A 26249-nucleotide genomic window follows, 5' to 3' on the forward strand; every position below is an offset into this window, starting at 1 on the left:
TTGCCATGCTGACCTTCAAATGTCAAATAATGGTAAGTATTAGTACTCACTTTGGGGACTGTTTTCTTCACACATAGCAAACTTAGGAACTATGTTAACCTCTGGATGTGGGAAAAACAGATTTCATGGCCAGGCCCTCTTCATTTCTCTTTCCGCCCTTTCCACTCCTGGTCCATTTAAATGACATTTTCTTGTCATGGGGCCTATGAGGCCTCTCCAGGTTCTATCTCAGAACAGATGTCACAGGGCAACCTCCCACAACCCTTTCTTGCGGAAGGTCCTTTGTTTACTTGAACTGACTTTTAAGATGAAGGCCAAGCAAGGTTAATCACACTTCAGATCATATAAGAGAAAATACATTGTAAAGAAACATTCTCTTCAGTTTCACAGGGAACACAGAAATAACATGAAATCAAAACGCCCGGAGAGCATCAGGTAACTCCAATTTCTAGATGGTTCTGTCCAGCCCAAGTGCTTAGCGACAATGCAGTCTCGCTGTACACATCTGAGTTACCTGCAAGCCGTCACACTTTAATAACCATCATCCGAGGGGCGCCTGGCTGGCTCAGTAGGTTAAGTATCCAACTCTTGATTTTGGTTTAGGTCATGATCTCACGGTTCATGAGACTGAGCCCCATAATGGACTCTGCACTGACAGCACAGAGCCTGCTTGGGATTCTCTCTCCCTTTCTTTCTGCCCCTCGCCCCACTCATATGCACATGCTCGCTCTCTCGCTCTCTCTCTCTCTCTCAAATAAAACATTTTTTAAAAACATCATCCTATTTTTAAACCTGTTTCCTAGAAGAAATAGTACCTTAGAGTGGGTTGATCTTTCTCAACCTATTCAGAAGGGAACACAAAGAAGATTCCCACAGATGGTGTCCCCAGTCCCAACCTCCTCCCCCACAAACATTCCCAAGGCCTAGATGAGCCCCACCTCTCTCTCTCTGTCCTGCTACAGAAAGGGCAGCTAGACGCATGGTGCATCTCTCTTAGTAAGAACTCATAAGAGGGGCGCCTGGGTGGCTCAGTCGGTTGAGCGTCCGACTTTGACTCAGGTCATGAACTCGTGGATTGTGAGTTTGAGCCCCACGTCGGGCTCTGTGCTGACAGCTCGGAGCCTGGAGCCTGCTTCGGATTCTGTGTCTCCCTCTCTCTCTGCCCCTAACCCACTCGCATTCTGTCTCTGTCTCTCTCAAAAATAAATAAACATTAAAAAAGCTTTATAAAAAGAAATCATAAGAAATTTAGGAAACTAATATGTATTAAATATATACCTTGGAACAGGCGTTGCCTTCCCAGTCATCCCATGCACCTCTAGCACATGACTCCTCACCCCTGGGGAGCTCTGACACAGCACCTATACCCAGGGCCTCACCCCCAAGGATACCGATGCAACTTGTTATGCAGTCAACACATATTATTATTATTATTATTATTATTATTATTATTATGGTTATTAGTAGTATTATTAACCTGACTATGTAGATAAAATGAACTTACCAACCAGAGTGAAAAAAGGGAGTCTGTTATTGTCTTTAACTGAAAACTTCTAAAATATACGGAGAGAGATGTAGTCTTCTAACTTTGACAATAATGACTTGTAGAAAATCTGACTATAAATATCTTCAAGATCTGGGGGTGCTTAGGAAAGACACCAGGTTATTCTGAATGATAGAACAAAATATAGAAGTGAAGAGAAAGAGGAAAGTGAATTCAACGTTCAAACCAAGTGAAAGTTGAGGCAAAGTCTGAGTGACATGGGAGAAATGTGGCACGGCTTCCTTGAGAAACTGCATAGATGGTAAAGAAGGTAGTAATGAGAGAAAAATCCAGAATAGCAGAAAAAACAAGCTACTTTGCTAGCTGATTTTTGAATAGGAAAAAGAAATTGTTTTATTGAGTCAATAAACCAATTCCCATTTCATAATTCCTTAATTCTGTTTGGATTAAGAAACCAAACCGTGTCTCCTAGGAGCAGAATAATTTTTACAGTGTGTTAAAAAGAAATCTTGCTGTATTTAAAAAAAAAATTAAGTTTTAAACAAAGTTAGCTTATGCACCAGATTACCAGGACTCTGAGAAGCTCAAAAGTCAGGAGGAAAGAGGAGGGGTGATCTGGAGCTTGGCCATGGCTATTGTGAGGGAGGCGATTGGATCCACTCAAATGCTCCTTAAATCAAGCTTCTATTTTCTCTCTACTCTCATTTTCACTTTTGCCTTTTAATGTTGCCTGAATCTATTCCAAGTGTCCTTTGCCATGGCAACACCTGCAGGTGAAGGCCTTGCTCCTCACTGCCAGCCTCACCAGTGATGAAGAGGCAACTAATCACCGCACAAGGACAGGAGTGCAATCTCCAAGACACCCATGAACAATTTGAGTATGAGGGTGTCCCTGAAGCACCCTCTTCTCACAGGTGTTTAACCTGTTTAGCCATATACCAGGAAAAGGGAAAGTAAACGAAGACCCTTTATTTCGTTGGTGTTTTCATTTCATCATCTCCCCCAAAGCGCTGCATTATCTAAATTTGTATTAAGAGTCTCAAGGTGTCAGTTACTTCAGTGGCATGTCATAGGGTCCCAAAAGTGGAGAAGGAGCTCTCTCTCTCTCTGCTTGCCCTCCCTCTCCTACACCTCCAAGCCCATGAGGATCTAAGGCCAGCTCTAATGCTAACCCTTGCATGCCAAGTGACAATGGCCAGGGCCAAGGTGTACGACATCTCAGCCTTCTGGGCCTCTGTCAATCATTCCCCAATTCTGAAAACACTCTTATTCAGAGATGTTTTCAGTCCAATCACCTGTGCTTCTTATTCATGCCATCAGTAAACATAGAATGTTATCCACTTCTGTTTGACGTTACAGCCTTTCAAGATAGGCTCTTAAAGCACTTCATGAACCTTGTCTGGATGCCAAGTATGGCCTTTCTTCCCCTTATTCCAAGGGACAAACAGGCACATAAGAGCCAAGAATCTGACCCAGTGTCTGCCTCAAATGACTCAACACCAAGGCTAGAAAGAGCTCTGAAGAGCTGGTGTTCCAACCACCCACTTACCCAGCCTGTCTTTGTTAGTTATTATTTCTACAAAGCTTTATATACCTTGGCAGGTCAAGGAGACGACATGTGGCAAAGTAGTATTGTTACTTGTTGAGACTTATTGCAAAGTGTTCAGTGTGATTTAAACTCTACGCAAACTTGCTATTTCTTTTTATTTACAAAGTTGACATATTATTCTCTAAAATTTGCAATAGATGGGGCTGACATCTGATCGGGCAAGACAATGGCAGGACTTGAGCATCGTGTAAGGCCTGCAAATCTAAACTCACAGTATAAAACCTCCATGTCTAATTCTGCTCTCAAGAAGTCTCCTCTATAAGCATAGCTGTTAGTGGTATTACATTCATTCCTCCATCAAATGCCAAATCAAAACTTTCAGCAGAAGTTTTGCTTTGGAAACCTCTGGGGTTAAAGGTCAGGAAGTTAGGAGCAAGCAACCAGCAGTCATCAGTCTCATGAATCATCTAGATGGTCCAAAGAACATCTCCCATGGCCACCTACTCCTCTCCACTCTATTCTCAGTGCCCATGAAACTTGTTTTGTCAAACCTTCTCCCAGCTTTCTTAAGTAGCACATCCTCTTTGAAAGGGTGATTATAGTACCTCCTTCATAAGGTTGTTGTAAGTATCTAATGGATTAATACATTGCTTACAAAAGTTACCGGCACACAGTGATCTTTCCATAATTGCTTATTATGTAAGAAAAGGAGGAATTCAGGAGGAAGAGATAAGACAAAGAACCTTAGATAAAGATTAAATTACACACTTAAGGACACACCAACTAGTGGTATAACCAAGACAGTCATGAAAGTCTCCAAACCTCTCATTCACAGTATGACCACTGCCATATTATGCAAGTACCCAAATGAAATACAAAAACATCTACGTATGAGCTAAACACATAAACATATTCCATGTTAAAGACCACTTAAAATTTGAATTTGAAGATTTGGTTTCGTCTGTTGGATCAAGGCCGCAGCTGCAATAGCTCTCATCTTTCTGTCTCTCCTTGCTCTGCCTCACCTTTCATATCTGGAAACATGGCCTCTGGTGTGGCCATCTCTGATGGCATCATCAAAGTGTTCGATGACACGAAAGCACGTAAGTCATCAACCCCAGAGGAGGTGAAGAAGTGCAAGGTGCTGATGTTTTTCTGCCTGAATGAGGACAAGAATATCATCCTGAAGAAGGGCAAGGAGATTCTGGTAGGTGATCTGGGCCAAACTGTAGAAGACGAACCCTATGTCACCTCTGTGCAGATGCTCCAGATAAGTACTGCCACTATGCGCACTATGATGTAACCTAGGAGACCAAGGAGAACAAGAAGGAGGACCTGCTGTTTATCTTCTGGGCACCTGAGTCTGAACCCCTTAAAAGCACAGTGATCTATGCCAGCTCTAAGGACACCATCAAGAAGCTTACAGGGGTCAAGCATGAATTACAACCAAACTGCTACAACGAGGTCAAAGACCACTGTACCCTGGCAGAGTAGCTGAAGGGAAGGGGGGCAGTGCCATCATCTCCCTGGAGGGCACACCTTTGTGAGACCCCTCTGGCCTCCTGCCTAGAGCATCTGGCAGCCCCAGACCTACCTTCGGGGGACTGTAAGCCTTCCTCTTCCTGCCAGACTGGAGGGGTTGGTGGAATCCCAGCAGGGGGAGAGCAGTCCCTTCACCCCAGTTGCCAAACAGCCCCCACCTCTTGCCTCCTTCCCTGACAGTTCTGGGCTTCCCAAACTGCTTTTGATCTTCTGATTCCTCTTGGGTTAAAGTAGACCAGTTGCCCCCAGGCACCTCAGTTTTTTTTGGGGGGGATACATTTTTTAATGATACCCCAACTCTCCACTTGTTCCTCCCCTTTCCCATGCTGCCAACTTCTACCTGCAATAGTGGCTCTGTGCTTGTCTGTTTCGTTCTGTATATAAATGGAATGTTGTGGAGATGACTCCTTCCTTGGGCTGCCTGGTTCCCCTCCCTTTTTCCCCCTGGCTGCTGCCACTCATGGAAGCAGGACCAGTAAGGGCCCTTCAATTTAAACACACGCATACACACACACACAACAATAAAAAGGCTTGCTAACGGGAAAATAAAGTTTTAGTTTCTCAATTTATATACTTATGCTATCTATCTATATTTGATGTTTATTTATTTTTGAGAAACAGAGCATGAGTGGGGAAGGAGCGGAAAGAAAGAGGGAGACACAGAATCAGAATCAGGCTCCAGGCTCTGAGCTGTCAGCACAGAGCTCAAACGCAGGGCTTGGACTCATGAACCATAAGATCATGACCTGAGCTGAAGTTGGACACTTAACCAACTGAGCCACTCAGGTGCCCCTTATGCTATGTATATTAAGTTCAAAAAAAAATTAAAAATAATGAGCTTAAAATAAATATATACATATACACACATACAGAAGTTATGGTATTTCCCCAGAGCCAGTGGATCATCTTGTATTCCCCACTGAGGAGATGCCTGGTGTTTTTCACCTACAATTGTAGTTTAGTTCTCTTATATTCCTTATATAATCTCTTATATTCTCTTATATTCCTTTTAGGTTGTGACCTAGTGAAGGACAAGAACAAAGATTTGAGTAAGACTTGTAAAACTTCAGATTTAAGTGGCATTGTCTGACATTATGTGAGTAATTAATAAATACACAATGGATATTCATCAATAGGAATGTGCCATTAGGGTGGAATGAAATAAAGTGCAGTGGCACCAGCTTTCATGGAAATCTGAGCTGATTCCAAAAGCCCCAGTTGAAATAGAAACTCATGCTTCCCTATTTCCCAGAGTTCCAACTACAGGGTCTTATACATAAAAGATGCCTATGTGAAAACGTGTTGATCTCTACATCTTAGGGGAATGTTCACATGGCAATTCTTTTTCTGCAAACTTGACAGGTAGGATTTTAGATTAAGAGATAAGATGACCAAAGTAGAAGCAGGGAATTATTTGAATGTTGCTTTATATAAGCAGAGCCCTCTGTCCAGAGCTATCAGTGCTTACATTAAAAATCGTAAGCTAGGGGTGACTGGGTGGCTCAGTCTGTTAAGCATCCAACTCTTGGTCTTGGCTCAGGGTATGATCTTGTGGTTCAAGAGTTTGAGCCTCACATCAGGCTCTGTGCTGACAGTGCGGAGCCTGCTTGAGATTCAATCTCTCCCTCTCTCTCTGCTCCTCCTATGCTCTCTCTCACTCAAAAATAAACACACTTTAAAAAAAAAAAAAAACCATAAGCTAAGAAGACATCAGTCATATAGAAAAACCACAGCTAATTCCATGAAATACAACTACTTACTGTTAATATTTATCCTCTTGGAAAGAATTTAGATCCACCATTCTAGCTATGCTAACAGTGACAGATGAAAGATACAATACACAAAAGTATTTCCTTAGTAAACAGACAAGGACTAAAAAGTCTTTAACCCTAAACCACAATTTCTTTATATTTCTACAAACTAGACTTCCACCCAGCTATCTAGTATTGAAAGTTAAATATTCAATTTTTAATGTTTATTTATTTTTGAGAGAGACAGAGAGAGAGAGAGAGAGCATGAGCAGGGGAGGGGCAGAGAGAGAGGGAGACACAGAATCCGAAGCAGGCTCCAGGCTCCGAGCTGTCAGCACAGAGCCGGACGTGGGGCTCGAACTCACGAACTGTGGGATCATGACCTGATCCGAAGCCAGACACCTAACCGACTAAGCCACTCAGGCGCCCCCGAAAGTTAAATATTCAGAACTGGAGCTTTAGTTCAGTAATCACTTAAATTTTCATTGCAATGCCTCTTCATGGATGTAAAATGGATGGATTTCACTTTAAAAAATACTTCTTTTTTTTCTTGTAGTTTTTTTTTTAACTGTAATTATTTTTGTGTCAGAAATGTAATTGTACTCCGTATTGAAAGCTAACCCAGTGGGGAAATAATTTTGCACAATTACAGAAAGTTTTAATAAAAGACTGATAAGTAAAGTTTTGAATTTTTAATGCATTCTGCAGGCGGTTGAGTGCCTTTTGCCATCTCTGTCACTTATCATTAAAGCCGTGTGAAAGGGAGGCCCACCTGTTATACTTGACTTGATTGGCAAAAGTGTACCCTGACAAATAAAAGTGAAACAGACAAAAGTCAGAGTGAAAAAAAAAATTAACAACAGTCACAGTTTCATAGCTAATTTAACATTAATGCCTCCCCTTTACCCAGAAAAATTTCTTTGTATTTAATATTCTGTTCTTACCTACTCATTAGCCCACCATTGTGAGTGTTGAATTCCTGTATAGCACACAGCAATAATTCATTTCTATAAAAGCACATCCCATTTCCAGGGCATGCTTTTTGGCTTAATTTGAAAAAATTACCCTCGTTTGACAGAGAAAACACTTTTAAACACGCGTAACCTACACATTTATGTGCAAGTGAAATCCGAAGAGTGTAATCTATCTAAGCTTTCTGTGATGAAGGCATCATGAGAGCTATCCTGTGAGCTGCACTGAATTTGCTCCGAGGCTACAATTTGAAGTCTTCCTACTGGTAGATCATTCTAATGTTTGTTTGTTTACCCTAGACTCTGCCAAGCCCTAAACAACCCACCAAAATCTTCTTTGGTTTCTTCGGGTCAGTGTCCAGTGAGCCTGGGTTCTATCGTACTGTCCACAGCCTGAGAGGTCAGAGGGCTGTGGATCCAGTCTTGCCGTTCCACTTCACGTTGGCACGGACAGTCTCGTGGCAAACATCAAACTGTCACTTGGTTTCATGTGTCTGCTGTCTAATAAGTTTATTTTGGATCAGACCGATTCGCCAGCATATGCTCAAGATAAAATGTTCAAATGATGCAAAGTGGGATTTTCAAATTATGATCCTGAGCACTTTTTTTTTTTCCTTATCCACTTACATGTAATCTAAAAATAAATACCCAGGCTCCACCAGGATGTGACAACTTCAGCAAACAAAATTGAAAATAGCTGCCTTACAATAGTCTCTCCCTCCAAATGAAACAGGGGAAAATATACCTTTAGAGAAAAATACAGCGCCTGTTAAGGAACAGACGAGCTACTCACAGCAGGTTTGTGAAGAGAGGCACAAGGACATAAACAGCTCAGGATGGGTATCAAGCAAGGAAAAAAACCAGCCAGCAATCACTGTGCTGAATCCCGGAAGGGGCGCGGGGAAGTGGTCACAGGTGATTGTCATGTGTGATAATTATTATTACTGTACACCTGCTCCTCCGCACTAATTAACTTTGGATATGCAAATCAATCCTATTGCATCATGCCCCTGCTCTCCTCCCCTACAGATAAGAAGATGTTCAGCTGCTGGATTTAATTAGGATAATGAACGCCAGGCCCACGGTGGCTTGGCAGGGGAGGTGGGGGGGAAGCTGTGACTGACCTTTTCTCCCAAAACGTTGACATTTTCTAAGGCTTCTGAACACTCGAAGTCACCTCCATGGCTGGGACATTGATAGGAGCGGATTGATGAGGTGTCATTAGAGGAGAGACGCCATGGCCCCAGTGTTTGCTGGGAGAATACAGCAGGTGTTCTGACAAGGACACACACCATCACTGCTATTTGGCAAACAATTCTCTTGATTCACTAAAGTCAAGCATGCCAGCATTTCTTTATAAAAGAAAACAAGGCTGTTTTTCATAACTACCCAAAGGAGAGGTCATCACTAAATTGCATTTCTGAATTACTTTTCATTTCGCATCAATATATTAAAAAGGTTTCTATTATTCCTCTCCCCTCACATCCTCCTTCCCTCTGCACCCTTCCTATCCCCCTCTACCCCGCCCTGCCCAGATTTCCCGTGGCATGTAAGCTGAAAACACTACGTGAGGGTAAGTTAAAAAGGGTTAAGTTTGTTCATATTAATCCCTACAATTCCATTCCTATAATATAAGGTAAGGCAAGGGCTTCTGTGATTAAATGGAAAGAGGGCAGAGCAGCGTTTTCTTGTTTGGATATCTGGTCTGCTTGTTTATCAAAAAATTGTTTTCAATTATGTATATATATATATAAAAAGCCTTATTTGAATTTCAAATTCAAAGACATGCATACAAAATAATACCGAGGAACATAGACTGTAATACGATTCTGTTTTTCTCTCTCTCTGATCATTTACTCGGCTTTAACTTTTTAGCCATCTGTGTGTAGAGCCTTTCCTGTATTTTCCGTTCTGACAATGGAGTTTTATGTAGTAATAAAATAATACCATATTAGATCTCTCTTTTTTTTCCTACTCTCTTCTTACTGTGTTAAATTATAATAGAAGAATAACTTTAGGAAACCAGCCAATTTCACAAAGAGGTGAAATAAAAGCCCCTTGGTGTAGCTGAAAAATCAAACTGATCAGAGCCCAAGAAGGCAATGCTAGTCCCACTTCTAAAGTAAAGCAGAAAGTTTCAAAAAAAAAAATTAACCAGGATTTAGAGAAGAAATAATAGTGGATCATTCTATTTCTATAATCTTGATAGGTTGCACATGGCATGAGTTTTCATCTAAGAAATCAGAATTTTGTGATATGTTACTTTTTTTTTTTTTACATTCAAGAGATGATCTCTTTCTTTTTCTCTGAAAAATCCCATTAATCATAGGGTATCATAAATACTGCAATATATCCAAGTGACACCACGTTGGTAGGCTAGAGATATTTAAATTGATCCTTTATCCAGTATTTAAAGAAAAAAATTAGGTAGTCAAACCAGGATACTCTAAGATAATGTAGAACCTAGTCATCTAATATAAAAGAAAATAACAAGTGCAAGGAAAACTGTCTTTTTTTCCCCATGAAGCATTATAAAGTGTTGGAATTAAGTAATCAGTGTTTGTCTCTTACACCAAGATAGTTATTTGAATGCTATAGGTTACAGCTGGTTGCAACAGTCCTCTCTTCTGATCATATCCCTTCATACATAATGAGGTTTCGGCACATGCTAACAGTTAACATTTGGCAAGGTACAGCTTTTGGAGATTCTACACGTGGACTATCAGCATGGAGCCAAACGTGTCATATAAAATGAGGGTGAGCTTTATACGTTTGCTTGTGTGTGAGTGTTTTCTTCCTTTTCCAGATCGGTTCCTTTGCCATTTGCTTATTAATCGCTATTCTAGACTATCTCTGCAATTACTAGTATCAGTCCTCCTCCGTCTTGCACCTTCTTTTTCTCTCACATGTTTCTCTTGAGCTTTTAACCTTAGGTCACAAGGCTCCCACAGCTGTATCGAGAACCATTTTGGGTAGCCCTGTCTCCTTCTTTCTTCCGTATCCATTTCTCTGTGAAAGCCTGTGCCACTGATTTCATTAAGAATATTCGCAAGTATGTTGGCATTTTTATTACAACCTTTGTTTGTCAATCTCAGTACTAGAGAGTAAGAGCTGAAGAACCAAGAACCTAGACTCAGCATTTGGGGGGAAGCAGTTTCTGACCATGGAGATAACAGTAGGGTATTTAAGACTCCTTCCTTCCCTGGCTACCTTTGTTTGTCAATCTCAGTACTAGAGAGTAAGAGCTGAAGAACCAAGAACCTAGACTCAGCATTTGGGGGGAAGCAGTTTCTGACCATGGAGATAACAGTAGGGTATTTAAGACTCCTTCCTTCCCTGGCTACAGACAACGCCAGCCCCAGACTCCTTAGACACAGGACATCAGCTGGTTCACCTAACCAGGTGCTTGGTGCAAAAGGCAGAAAAGGTTAACACCGTCCCAGCCTCACTGCATGAAATTAAGGTAGAAATTCACATGGAGAGAAAAGATCTAATTAAATCAGAATTTAAGAAATTGGGACTCAAAAGTTTTACCAGTCACAACATTAATTTGGAAGATACATTTAAACTCCTCATTCCTCAGTCAGTTTCATCTCGCTGGCTGTGTGTCCTTGGGCAAGTTCTTTACTGGAGGTTCATCATTTCATTTATAAAATGAGGATAATAGTAGTACCCCTGCAGATTTGTAGTGAAGATTAAATGGGATAATAAGTTATATTGGTTTGCAATGCTCAGCTCTTAGTACATGTGAAAAACATTGCCAGTGTGTCCAATAACATACTGGCAGCATGCAGAGTAGCATATATAATAGTATATATATATGTATATATAGTATATATGTGTATATATATACTATTATATATAAAATTATTATAATTATTACATATATGTATAATGGTTAAGCTAATATAGTGGTATTTCTCAGAACTGCTTATATAATGTATATATCTCATCAGGAATTATAAACATTTTTCAGTTATTTGCAAAATTAGCTGATTTTTCTGCAACCTCTATTTGAACATAGCACATATATTTCTGTTGGAATAGGAAAAATAAATGCCTACTTAAACATAAGTATCTATTTTTCTTATCAAAGAAATTATAGTAGCTAGAAAGCTGGATACAAAATAGAAAAATGGAATACTAGGACCTTATGATCTTTGCACATGTACTTTGTCTGAATTTCAGACCATATTCTTAAATTCTTCAATTGAGAACATATCTACAGAGCTCCATGAGTAGAAATCTATGGGTATTCTAGACATTTTTCATATGTAACTTAAGCTCAGTAATACAACCTATTGTTTGCTTTGATTTGTATTTTCACTATCTGACCAAATAAAGCAGAAACAGATGGCTTTCCCGACTTACAATATTTTAAGCTACAAATATGTTGCCCACTTTTGAGCCTATGTAGTTAATCTGAAATCTGCCACACAATAAAATTAAACCTTCGCTATTTTAAGGTGGAGGCAGCATGGATTAAACACAGAGGCGAAGCCCCAGGCTCTCAACGTGGTTTAGCTCTGAACATACTACGTGGCCTCTTACGAATCACTTCACCTTGCCTTTGAATCTCCACTTTCTCATCCATAAGGTACGTTAGACTGTATTGGTCTGTAGTGTGCATACTAATCACCTGGGGATTTTGATCAAAGGAAGAGTCTTAACATCAGGCCTGGGGGAGGGCCAGCAATTCTACATTTCTACCAAACTTCCAGGTGACGCCAGCACTCCTGATCCACAGGCTACACTCTGAGTAGCAAAGAACTGGATAAATCCTTGGACAAACGCTGCATAATTTGGGGTTTCTATGACAGTATTCATGAAAAAGCATGTCGTGATGGCCCCAAACAGGGACCCAGCACAACCACACACATGGGTAGAGTACTTTATGGGCAGCGGTGTATTCCCAGCCTTTTAGTCACCAGAGCATTTCTGAGAGGAACCGACACTCAGAAGAGTTGAATCACTGTCTCGAGTCCTATTGCCAGAGTGTGGAAAACCCAGGATGGAGCACAGAGCCTTGTCTCCAACCAGCTGTGTTCACACACCACCGTGTCTTCCGTGGTCGCTTTTGTGTCCAAAAGGCCCCAAAATGCGTGAAGCCAAAGAAAACCTGACAACCGAATATAGCCACGTATTTATGTATTTCTTTAAAGTCACCTAAATATTGATAAAATCTAGTGGTTACCTGTTAGAGCCGATTGAAGATGTCTATTTTCTTTCACAACTTTCCATTTTTTTCTCTGCTGCATCCTATTCATCAAGTACAGAAAAGTCTCTCAGGCCAGCATGTACATTTCCAGTTTCAATTGCTACCGTACACGAGTTCTAGATCTTAAAGGCCAAAAAGCATCTATTTGACTAAAGAGCTATAAGGCAGCCATAAAAATTATGGATCACAGAAATAAGCAATTAGTGTTATCTTCAATTGCTTTATTGGCAGTATTCACTCGTTAGAATAGAGGCAGCCGTAAAACAGATTGCAACATACTGTATAACAGCATATGGGATTTTACATTATAATGCTATTCTCTGCCAAGAAGTCATATTTTCATTTGAATGCATGGAACAGATTATCACAGGGTTTCCAGCATTAGAAGTGGATGACCCTCACTTTTTTTTTTTTGGGGGAGTTGTTAAAAGGCAATTCCTGAGGTTATGACTAAATCAGAATAAGTACGATAGTGAACAGGCCTGTTACATGCCTGCATTCTGGGCCACTGGAAACTGGGCATGGATGGCATGGAACTATAGCAGATAATAAAGTCAATCTCTAACGTGGTGGATCGAGGGAGAAGTTGAAGGTTTGCCAGTCTTCCAAACCAGCTGGCGCCAATTCTGGAGGAAGCTGCTCACGCGCCCATCTCATCACAGCTGAAGTGCCACAAAAGACACCACGAGCACAGGGGATGGAAATAAAACAATAGGAATAATAATACGAAATAGAACAGGATCTTTAGTTAACATTGGGAGAAGTTTTCCAGACATCAACTCTGGCGTTTTACAAAATGTGTGTGAGCATGTCTAGATATGGCAGATAATGTATGCATAGACCTTCCAATCCATACACCCTGGAGCATGTTTCAACAGGCCAAGCTCTCAGGAATCATCCACAGGTCTAGAGCCTAAGAGTTTCCCCATTCCTTCGCGTGTTACATAAGTTCCAATATGGCACACCTGGAAATACAGCCAAATGCCCACTCTCCTGTTTCAAGTTGGAAAAGGAGTAGGGAAAAGTACATCGAACAGATTCTCTTTCCAAGATCAGCCTGGGATATAGCAAATGAAAGGCTTTGAAAGGCAGGATTGCTGAAAAGGAAGCTTGTGTGGTTTCAAATTAGAAGTCATATTGTTGCACTCACAGTTGATCAAATAAATATTAATCACCAAATGTATTTATGTCACTTCTCACGCAATTGCAATATATTTCAAATGTGTTTTTAAATGGTGGATAAAACACACTGGGAGGGCAAAAAAAATAAAAATAAAATAAAAATCTCCTTTTACAGAACCTCAGATACTAGGCAGCTAGAGGCATGTGTAGTAATTTACCAGAACAAAGGAATATGTTTCAATTAGTTTCTGTGTGTTTTCTGCTATTTATTCAAATATAGTAAAATCCAAACAATGTGATAGTCTTTAGAATCTATGTACAATGATATCATGTTAAAAGTAAACTTTAATCTTAGGTAATGTTTCAATGAATTAGTATATTTGTTTAAGTCATTTTTCTGTAAAAATTATCTAAAAAGTTTAATTGTAAAATAATTCTTATAATCTTTGAAAAAGATTATCCTACATGAGTACAAACACAGTCAAATGCAACCAAATAGTGCAAAACGAAGTATAAAAGAGCTGTCCCTTCCTGTATCCCTTGTTTACCTGAAGTAATGTGTTCAGTCCTCAATTTCCACATTTGTATGTTTAAGGACTCTTCCATTTCTTCATAGAAGGAATTAGTGAAAAGAATAATTAGATTAAAAATGCAAGCATTTTGCAACCCGATCCTACCCATACTATTTCCTAGACCCTGTGACTTGTGTATATTAATATGCTGTTTATATTCTGCTTCACCCGTCATGGATTTATTTGTGAAGTTGCATCATGGCCCTAATACCTACAGCCTCCTTCCAAATTGAGCTTGAAAAAATTGTAAGGTGTTTCTCAAGTGGTTAGAGTAATTTCTAGTGAATGAATACCTTGTCTTATTTTTAGAGCAAGAAAAGTTGGTAGATTTCCAGGAGCCAAACAAGGAGGGCCCTTTACAAACTCAAAATGAAAACAGGAACCAAGACAGTGGCTAGTGTATGCTTTTAGAAAATGCATGCTGACAGACCGAGGGTGTTTCACCAATGTATAACATACAGTGAAACATCTGCCTTTTGGTTCAATACTACTTTCCTTGATAGCCCACCAATTTTCTTAATTTGGCAGCTCTGGCCTTGTGATTGAGGCGACCTTATCGTATAGAAATGTTGAGAAGCAAGCTGTTCCTCGGGTCTGTAAGGTAGCAAACTTAAGGGATTACATATTTTTTAAAGGACAATGAGTATGTGAGTGACTAGTCTGTGTATGTGTGTCTCACCAAAGAGGGTCTTGCTGAGTCCGACAACAGTGACACCAAAAGTTAATGGATAAAATGGTTTTTAACATATTTTTCTTGTTAGGCAGTAATGTTACTTAATTCAGCATCATTCAGAACAAACCAACAATGAATAATATCTTGCTATATAATGACTAGTTTTTCCCTTCCTTGCATTAAAGTAAAGCATTTAAGAAAAAAAAAAACTACAAGCATCTCAAATAGCCTCTGCTTTGCTGCAAAAATAGACTGTGATGAGAGTAACTCTTCCAATCAATTATGCAGCATGGTTTTAAGTGAGGAAAAATTTCAACATACGTATCACTTCAAAATATATACAGCATATATCTATATGTACAAACTGCGTAAATTTTGAAGGGCTACGAAGCATATATTTTGCTACACCAAAGCTCTGACTGTTAAATTGATTGCAAGAAAACTATAATTTCTTTTGCTGAAAAACTTGAGCAATATGAATCTTACTGGGATTATTTAAACTCAGTGGTGTGTGTATACATCTATATGTGTGTGGGTATAAACAACAGGATTTCTACAAATTCTCTTCAGTAGGCTCAGAAGCAACTCCTCTAACTAAAATATTGCTCTGAAATTGTCTCCTTTAAAAGTGACGATGGTAAATGAACATACTTCAAATTCCGCAGTCTATACATATGGACTCTGAACCTGTTCTGCATAGGGAGTCAATGTCATTCACTCCCTTTATATATGTGCAGGATTCATTAATGATCTCCCTTTAAGGGCACCCCTTTAAAAGAATGATCTGCCACATTAGCCAAAGCAATGTGACTTAGACTTTTACATATATATATATATATATATATATATATATATATATATGTACATGTATTTTTTTTTTCATTTTGGCTGAATTCAAGAATGAGTCTGTAGGCTAAAAGAATTGATCTGTCACAGAGCAACAGATTGCAGTCAGAGACTGCCAACAAATCATAAGCAACAGTAGGTAATGACTAATTGTAACAGGAACAGGGGAACAGAGGGTGGGGATTGTTTCAGAAAAGGTAAATGGAAAAATGATCCTTCCCAAAAGAAATCAAACATTTTTGTTTTGATATTTGTTGTTGTTAAATCAAATAATAAGCACATCACCTTTGCTCCTCTCAATAGTTCCTAGTGATGCTGATCAATTTGACAATTTCTAACAGATCTGTGAATTTTCCATCACGGGTTGCCTTTTCTGTTCTTTTATTCCTGTTAATACTATTCTATGACACACTTTTGAGGTTTCTCAATGAATTACTATTTTAGCACACTATAGGAGCTATACAATCTAAGACTTTCAGAAAACCTTAACTATGACTTCCACTTTGTGGTGATGAATATACAACATGATCTTAAAAAAAAAAGAAAGGAAAAGGATTTATGAAGATTTACAAGGTCCAAGAAATAGAATGGCAAGAACAATCATATCCATCTTTTTTATTGATTAGAATGTTGCAATTTTTAATTATCTATTCAATCTTACTTCCTCAGATTTTCACAAAATACTTTTTTCTAATTATCAACATCCACAAACATAAATTTGTTTATGACAGAAACTTAACCTTCTAAAACTTTATGAAATTACTTGGAGCTTGAGCTGCTTCAAGAAATTAAACTCTGCACTGGGGTTCAAAAGCTTTGGGGACATTCTAGAAGTTTTGCTTCACTGCAGTGACAATTAACAAGAGTTTCTGTGTGGTTGAAACACAAGAATTTTGTGGCTCCCTCTGACTGTAGTGATTACAAAGCATATTGGGCATATTGGGTCAACTGTATTATATTTTAAAAGGTCATCTATTTTGTTTAACATTAAAATTTTAATTTCAAGCAACACAGTGCAGCAAGATTGACCACATACTTATTCCAAATGTAAAAATAATGATTTTCTTAATTGATGATATGAACTAGTTACCCCAATCTTTAGATGATACAACCTATTTTGTCTCAGTGATATTGTAATTCCTAAATCCTGTTTTCTACAACATGTTGAGCATCAGAATTCTTGTCTCTATTTAATATCTACATCAAATATTCTCTGCCTCCTCATTATTCAAAGCAGAAATAAAGGAAGCTTAGGACTTCCCTTCTTTCTTAAGTCAACATTAATAGATATCCCCAAACTAGTTTCTCAACAAACTCAACTCTTCCTCTGCTGAAGAGAGAAGAGAAGCTCCTGAATGTCAAATTAGCCATTAAATAGAGACACAGAAGACAGAAAGTAATGTTTGCAGAAATAAATATCAGAACCAAATTGGATGGGAGGAGGATGAAAAATAATGGTGAACAATGAACTATAGATCATTGAAGCAGCGAATACGAGAAAAGGGAAGAAGCTTAGGGCAAATGATGGCACAAGGACAGCAGGCACCTTGTAAGAGGAACAAGGAAAAATAATACTAACAGGAAACATTTAAAACTCTGACAAAGAGAAGCAAACTCCTAACAGAAACCCATGAAACACTAACAGAGAATCAGAATTATTCTCTAAATTTTAAATAAGTTTTCCATCTATTCTGTCTCTATTGTGTTCTAATTCCTTAACACTAATCCAAGTGGATAGGGGTCATAGGCTTGCAAGTTCCCATTTATACATATAATTGGTCTGCACCTAAACCATTCTTTTCTTCCCAAATATCAGGATATTTTGGACAAAATAAAAACCCATAATCAACATCTTGATAACTGAAAGTCTGCTAAAGCCATTCATGTTTATCATAAAACTGTTTGAGCTTCACAATGGGTAAGCTACAGATGACTTCATGCTCCAGATTTCAACACAAGTGCATCAATCTCCCATTATCACCTATACCCTCTGCTTCCAAACACAGAGCAAGAGCCCACCCACTTGACAGTGGTCATCCACTCCGGCCAGCACTTACATTTCAGGTGGTGAGAGAGATACCGTGGTTAGGGACTGCCAGTACAAAAAGGAAAATGCCAGAGTTACAGAGAGTAGCCAGTTCACCAGATACAACAGAAACACCACCGGTACCTTTCAAGAATTAAGGAAACACCACCTGAGGAGGACTCCTTCAATCAATCATTCATTCAGTAACTGAATCATTTGTTTATTCATTCATTCAGTAAATATTCATCTAACATCTACCCACCATGTTCCTGGTACTATACAATCCTACAGCCTTGAGTCTTAACATTGTAATATCACACAGGTATTGATGCAAATAACCCAGTTCACAACAGTACCGATTATAAAACTTGAATTACCACTTTTTCCCACATTCTGATTATGCCTGGCCTTTCATATGGGTTGTGTTCATAACTATTTGATACACTTGAGTAATTTCAGATAGATCCCCTGCTCATACAGAAGTACTTCGTTAATGGTCAAGTTACAACATAAGCTTTCATGAAACAATGTTCTCTTAAAAATATTCCCTGGAAATATTTCACCTTAATATGAATGAAACAACCCCTCTACCAGAGGAAAGAAAGGCTAGCATGAAAACATTGGAATACTGGGATACATAGAGTAAGGCACTGAGAAGGGCAGAGGGAGGCACAGCAAACCAGGCATGGCACCCCCATTTCATGATGGAGTCCAGGGCTGTCTTCACTTCGGCTCCAGGATGCGTACATTAAAATAATTCAGTTCAGAGTGAGTTGGTTATACATATTATTTGTCTTGCCCAAGTTGCAAAGTGAGATTTGCCATAATGTCATTCTGTAATTTGACATCTAACCCTTTCAATTCATGATTTTATAGATTTCAACCAAAACGAATAATCTTTCCTTTTGTTTTTTGTTTCCAGACACCTCTAACTGTTACCAAAATACAGGGCCAGATTATGCACTATCTAGATTTACTATTATTTTTTAGGTACTTTAACCAGAAATACATATGATATTATATACAGATTAAAGTCATTTGTACATATATACATCACATATTTGCACTATATATTAAAATCGCTATTTGTATATACACCCACAACATGTTTTCCTCCTAAAATTAACTTAAAGCGATTGTAAGAGTTTGGTCAACATCATTATTCTATGTTTTAAAATAAACAGCTAACTGATGTACTTTCTATCGATAATAACTCAACTCTGAGCACAATTTGTGGCAGATTTTGGGTAATAAGCTTAAAAATAACAAATACTTAGCAAACACCTGACTACAGTAATTATTTGATGTAAATTAAGAATTAGCACTTTAGCCAGGGTTTTTTTCCCCCGAAAATGAGCTTGTTTGTAACTGTTAGAAGTTGATCAAATAATTGTTTTTTAAAAAACGACCATTTCTTTGCAAGGCCCATGTAAAATCAAAACAAAACAAATCTCATATTTAATCACTTGAAGCCAAAATTTGTGAACTTTCCTTTGAGTTGTGTAGATTTAGAAAGGATCACACCATAACTGAGCATTTTCTGAGAAAAATTATCTAACCAACCCCCAACTGTTCCCTTTTGTCATCTCGGAATCAGAGCTGGTGATTTCTAATAACAGGGAAAAGTGGGTGATGGCCCCCGGAGTTGCCATTGAGAGTAACTCCTGCAGTATTCTTAGGTGTGCCCTCGTTTTTCCAGAGGGGACAGTGGCTCCCGAACCAGATTTTGTATGCGTGTGGTTCCTTCCAGTTTACACCACAGCATGTTTGACTTCTCTACGGGGCTGTCCTTAGCCACCGCGACCTCGGTTCCTGCAGGTGACAGTATGGCTTTCTGCTGATTTATTAAAAATCTCCCATGTTATGGCTCCCGTGTACTCTCTGGAGTGTGATCATGTGACCAGTATAATCACAATCTGTCTCCCTGCTAACATTTCTCTACTTTGGTTATTTGTTTGATAAAGTGAGGAGCTTCCCTTTTGTTGCCCTTCATCAGAGCTTAATGTCTTTACTTTGGGATCAATATACTTTATGAATAATTTTATTTCCTTCTATTTTTATGGTCTTTTCTCCTCATTATCATACTGAGTTTATTAGCTGGTGCTGTCAGTATCTCTACCCTGTCATATGTTCCTGAGGTACAGTAAATATCACTTGTGTTGTAATTAATATGCACGCCCTGTGCAGTAATTAAAGTACAGACCCCTTCAACCAGCTGAGCTTCCTACACTAATTCCACCTTATCTTCATAATGAACTTATTGTAATCTGAAACTACTACTGAATATTGTTCAGTAAGGCTAGAAGAATGAAATCTAACGAGATGCAATAATATTTGTGAACATGTTAATATAAAAAATGAATTTAATTAGTCTAAATCTAATTAAATTTCCCATACAATTAAAAGCCTCCCCTTCCTTCCATTTTTTAACATCTAACAAATGCCACATTATTGCCCTTTCAGTTCTTTCTACAAAGCAGCAGGCTGGACAAATGCCTTTTTTTCCCCTACAAGATATACACAGCAAAGCCAATAGGAACCAGAAACTGGAGAGTGACCTAGTAGGGAAACAGCTGAGTTCCTTTGAGGAACTACTATCTGAAACAGAAGAACTGCAAGATTTGGACAAATCAAAAATCTGACCTTTCTTTAAAAAAAAAAAAGAAAACTCAGGAAGAAGTTATCAAATTTATCAAACAATCTGTGAATCAGAAAATATGTTTTAAAAATGTCTAATACCTTATGTACATTGCAAATTACACCAAGGCACCGTTCCTGTCCCCAGGGGGCTTATATTTTAATGGGAGAAAACATATTTCAATTCTTCAGATATTTATTGGGCACTTTCTGGAAATAATACAAACAATGGATGTCACAGAATTTCTAAGCAGGATACAAAAGGAAAAGTCTAGCACTAAACTCACACCTTGATAGACAGGGGAGAGAACATTTGGGGCAGGACACTAGCTGTTGCTGTACATATTCAGTTTTGCTAGAGAAAAAAGTCTGTGTAAGTTAGGAAAAAATAGACACAAAAGACTAAATCAAGATACATAATTGGCACAAAGGAGGAACATGGTGAGGAACCGCATGCACATTTAATATTACATTTACATTGTCAGGAAACATTTCAACGAGGAAAGCGGGTGGTTAGAGTGTAGAGCCATACTAGGCAGACGCTGGCAAACAAGCCCTCAAACTGGGTGAAAGGTCAGGCATGACCACAACAGTGCCAACAAATGGGATTCTTTCAAGTTGGAAAGATGCTACCAATAAGGCAGAGCCCTGCTTTTTTAATTATTCACAGTAATGCCTCGGATCTTGGAAGGAAAGAAATCATTTCCAAGATTGTGTATTACACTAAATTAGCACAGAGCACAGAACTGAATACCGGTACAACACACACACACATAGAAATACATCATCTGGAGAATTAAGAAGTGGTTTTGTGGTCAAAACACCTGTCAGTGAGGGCGTCACATTTACTCCTACCATTGTTTTCTTTAAAATTATCCCTGCTGATGAGAGATTTATAAGACACGTTACCTAATGGATCACTTGCAAGGAAGTAACCAAGTTATGTCATCCTTACAGAAGTGGAATCTAAACTCCACTACCACCTGGCATCTGTTCTGGCATTCTCAGGGCTCCCCAAGAAAATCAACATCTATTCTTCCGCTGGACTGGATACGAACTTAATTGGGAAAGAATAAAGAAGCATTTAGAGCAGCATCCATGCAATAGTCACTGTAAAATTATCAGCGGACTTGCTTTTTGATATGAGATGTCCTTTGGCAACACTGCCTAACCCCATGCCCCAACTACCACTGCTAACACCACACAAGATTCTGCCAATGCCCTGCTCCCTATTTGGTCCTGAGCCTCTAGTTTGAATTTGCATTTTTTTTCCCTTAATGCATTAAGTATACACAAGTTTGAAAACGTAGAATCATGTCAGGCCATTCCCTAATGTAATAAAATCAAGAAAATTTAAATTGCATGTAAATTACACCAGTCAGAAGGCAAGGAGTTCTAAGTAGAAACCTTATAGTCTAGGAAGTTGTCCTAAAAAGCAAACTTCTGAGAACTCTTTGCAACAAAGAGCTTCAGTGATGAAAACAAATAATATGTTGAGATGTATTGCTAAAGCTATGCATTGCAAATCAAAGGAACTAAAATAAAGTCAGGCATTCTCTAGAAGAGTGCTCACTATATTTTAAGGAAGATTTAAATGTACTTCAAAAGGGCAGCATGGAGAAAATGGAATGATACTGATACCAAAAATAAATTACAAAGAAAATCTGGGCTGTTTTGCTGTTAAAAAATAAAAGTTAAAACATGTTGACATCTACCTGATCGCAAATATGTTAATGGTGATCCTGACTATCAGAGGAAACCTATGCCTATACAGAAGGAAATCTGACAGGAATGAACGGAGATCCTAGAAGATACACTTAAAATTCCTAATTGAGAAAGTTTGGGTTATACCACCGAAAATCACTGAATCCAGAATGTCAACCCATTTTTAGAGAAGTCAAGACATGTGTGTACTAGTGGGTGTACTTGTGTCTGTGTCTGTATTGGGATATATGAGAAAACAAAAATTGGAGCTCAGAAAATTAAGTAATGTAAAATTTCCTTCAGTATGCTCTTCCAACATATTAACTGGAAATATAATCATTTATCTTAATTTACATTTGTTGATCTCTAAGCTTTGTGTTCAGTTCACTGTAGGACTTTAACCTAAAGCTGAAGAATAGTCTCAAATGGCAGGAAAAGTTCTAAAAATAAGCAAGTGTTGTTCATAAGTCTGTCTGCATCATTTCTGAAAATCGTTCATGTGAACGATGGGCTTGGCTTTGGAGCAAATATTTTGTGACTCATGATTTATTTTGCCTACTCAGCATAGTTTGGGAGCAATGCTAATGTTTATGAATTATCACACTAACTTGGAAATTATAGTGTAGTATTTGTAATTCATTGGGAACTTTCTTAGAAAGCAGATGTACTTATGTTTGCTCATTGGTGAGGTTAGTGACAGTCTAGGAACCAAAGTAGACGACAAATGTCAACTCTATGCAGAATTTTTGCACCTGTGATGTGTGTGTGTGTGTGTGTGTGTGTGTGTGTGTGCGCACGCGCGCGCGAACGCACGCGTGTGTGTGTGGGGGGGTCAATTTCAAACTTCCATTTGGTGATACACTCTCAATTCTGTAACAGCTTGCAGACAAGCTGTGTTCATAAGGGAAATGTCATTAAGAAAGGTTTCATCATGAGCCTCCTGGTATCTTCTCTAGCTCTTCTCATCAGTTTGTGTATATACTAGACCATCAACCCCTTAACATTACACAGTTGAGACAAAAAATAAAACATGATCACTTAATGATAAATGAGGTGGGAAACAGAACATTCTAGGATGCTTACCTGAAAAACTTCCTTAAAGGGAACCATTGATGATGAAGAGAAAGTTTAAAAACTGGGAATGCTAAGCTATTCTCATTCTGTGTTTGTACTGTGTGCGTGTGTGTGTGTTTTTGCATTTAATATATATATATAATATTCTCAGGGCTCCCCAATATATAATATTAATATTTATATATTCTTTACTAATTTAATACTGCTGACATTGGTATAAAACACAAATAGCAACATTTCTCCCCCCATTCTTTCCAAATTTACTGAGGAGACTTTGCTAATGTACTTAAAACCTTTTAATGTACTAAATGTTGGAATTGTCATAATTTTCTTCTGTAGTTATGACTTCCCTTCAATCATAAAAGCCCTAACTGTATTATAAGATGTAAAAGCAAAACCAAAAACTCCAATTTGCCCTCCTTTTTTCTCTCCCTGGTTTAACTGAATGGGATTTGAAAATTAAATCTCACTGGTTTCCAAAACTCTACTCTCAAATTAACACAGAAGTGATTGAAGGCATTTTAAGGTACACCTGGTCAAACCATTATTTTAATGAGAAAATGACTTAGAAATTGGTAGATATAAAATATAGTTGGTTATGAACTAAGCCATGTCTCATAGTACAAATAGTTCAGGTAGATTCCATCTTGAATACTCTGATTACTCCACCTTTCTTGTACCTGGCTTCTCTTTCAAATAAAGACTAATGGCCAACTGTGGCAACTTAATCATGTATTGAGAAATGGTATAGTTAAAATCTAGAAAAATTATCCTCCTGTAAGCACTCAGCATTAAGACAGAGATTACCCGTTGGCTGTTACCTGCTTGGCCCATGTCGCCAATGTCCCCGCCAAACTGTGGGCCTGCATCCTGAGCTCTGGTGGGCTGCCATGCCCACAGCCGGCCTCCAGCGCCGTTCAGCTGGCCCCATCACCAGGGGTCAAAACCTGGCCCAGGAGCCATCACGGTGAGGTCTGCTGCCGACCTGCAGTGAGGACGGCAATGTGTTCTGGGATGTCTCCAGCCGTGGTGCTGTGGCTGCTCTGCAAGCTAAGCACAACTGGCCTCTTCCAGGCAGATCGCAAGCATGCCAACAGTGTGGCCCATTGGCCCAGCATACACACCAACAGGCTTCACAAGACGACGGGCCACCATTCTGCAAGATGGGCTTCTTAGACATCCACAGTCACTATCCCAGGCTGGGTGCGGAAAAAGTGGCACCCTAAAAGAACACGGCCCAGATGGTGGTGGTGGGCACTGCAGGCTAGGTGCTGATGCTGGAACTAACGATGTGCCGTTGGAACAGGTGGTCAGCATGGCCAGCATGGACCTCCTCTGAGACCGCCAGGGCTTCACATGGAAGGGCTACGAGGGGCTGAGCTCTCACCCTCCCGTTTCTGGTCCCATGTGCTGGTTCAGTGCCTACCTCCAGCTGCCGTCACGTCCGTCATGCTCCACCTGGGAGCCATGTAGCCTTTGGCACCAGTCATGGCTATGGTCTCTTCAACCTCCAGTGCAAGAGCCCTGTGCTGGCCACGCGTACCCTTCACCCCAAAAAAGCTCCAGGCCATGAAGGGGCTGTGCTCCAAGCGAAATAGCGCCAGTCTTTCCTGCGCATCCATGAATTCAAAAGAGCTGCGTCTCAGATGAGAAACGGCAGCTACTGCTAACAGCAAGTTGCAGGAGGCCCACACGCAGAACAGGCCTGCCCCCGGGACTTGGTGATGACGCCGCTGCAGTCCCCATCAAGCCCTGCTGGCTGACCACTCCCTCTCCGGCACCATGCGCTGCCTCTACTTCGCTGACACGTTCCTTGGATATGCAGCGCACCACCGACCTCCGCTTGGCACAGATTTCAGGCTCCATGTTTACCTGCGCAATGCGGGTGCGCGCTGCGAGGACCGCCGGAGAGGTGGGAGGAGGAGGGAAGGAGGTGCAACTAACGCACACGCTGGTGGTGGCTTCGCTGTGCCTGACATGCGCGATCGATCGCGCACAGCCGGCGCCCTGAGTGGCCTAGTGGGATTCCGCGCAGGCACCTGACTTGAAGGGGGATCATGCCCCACACACTGCACGTGCGGAGCAGTTCAGGGTGTTCACAATGCCGACGGTGAGTGCCAAGATCAAGTTCAAACTGATGACAAGGCTGTCTCCTGCACAAAATGGCACTGGCTTTGTTTGCCAGTGTGGCCTGTAAGGACTGTGCTAAGACCTGCCTGGCCTGCCTCACCAACCTAAGTGGAATCTAGTTCTTCTCTATGCATGGCCTGTGTCCCCAGAACCACTATTCCTGCATCCGGAAGGAGAACATAAGTGTCATCTCCTCCTGTGTGTTCACATGCAAGAGTCAGGGCTTTTACCTGATGTTCCCAGTTGGAATTTGAAAGCTTTTCCTTAAGTGCTCAGAACATCCCAGAGCTGCTCAGCTCTCTGGACATTAGCAAGCGGCCCAATGCAGCCCATGCCAGCTACAGGTTCCCAGACTCACCCAAGCTGAGCCAGGCCAAAGGGACCCTGAGCATCATGCTGGCCCCATGAAGCTGTGATGGGAGTCCTGGTACTGTCTGCAGGGAGGGAGCTGACACCCCAGAAACATCAAGAGGCCATACTCTTGTGCATGTCCATGAACTCCGCCACCACACTGTGCCTACGCCACACTGGACACAACAGGAGATGAAAAGACATGAAAAATGTTCTGGGCTCCTCAGAGGAATCTGAAAAGAATCTGAGGAACCTAGTGTTAAGACAAGGCTCAAGCCTGAACCACCTTGATCGAATGAGGAAGATCAGAACCACCGGCCCACCATGAGACTGCTGGAAGCTGGGATCCAGCATCCCTGGCTCCTGCCTAGCCCTTCACATGGACCTACACCTGCTAGTCTGTGGGCTCCCGTGGGACCTGCCCACCCTGACTTCAGGGTGTGGACTCAGGACTGCCCAAAGCCTCTGGGGCAGATTCAGACTGACCCCTTTTACAGGCAGTGAGTACCCTGGAGGCCCGGTGCCACGGGGAGAGGAAAGCTGGGGCTGGCAGCCCATGCCACCTCCTACTCTACACAT

General features: G+C 40.2%; 2 pseudogenes; both read left to right on the forward strand.

Annotated features, from left to right (window-relative positions):
* The first annotated feature begins 4095 nt into the window (after nucleotides 1-4095).
* LOC102960481 lies at nucleotides 4096-4600 on the forward strand (annotated as a pseudogene).
* Nucleotides 4601-10044: 5444 nt separating this feature from the next.
* Nucleotides 10045-25998, forward strand: LOC102948673 (annotated as a pseudogene).
* Nucleotides 25999-26249: the final 251 nt, after the last annotated feature.

This window comes from Panthera tigris, chromosome A3, assembly GCF_018350195.1.
Source record: "Panthera tigris isolate Pti1 chromosome A3, P.tigris_Pti1_mat1.1, whole genome shotgun sequence".
NCBI classification, from domain to species: domain Eukaryota; kingdom Metazoa; phylum Chordata; class Mammalia; order Carnivora; family Felidae; genus Panthera; species Panthera tigris.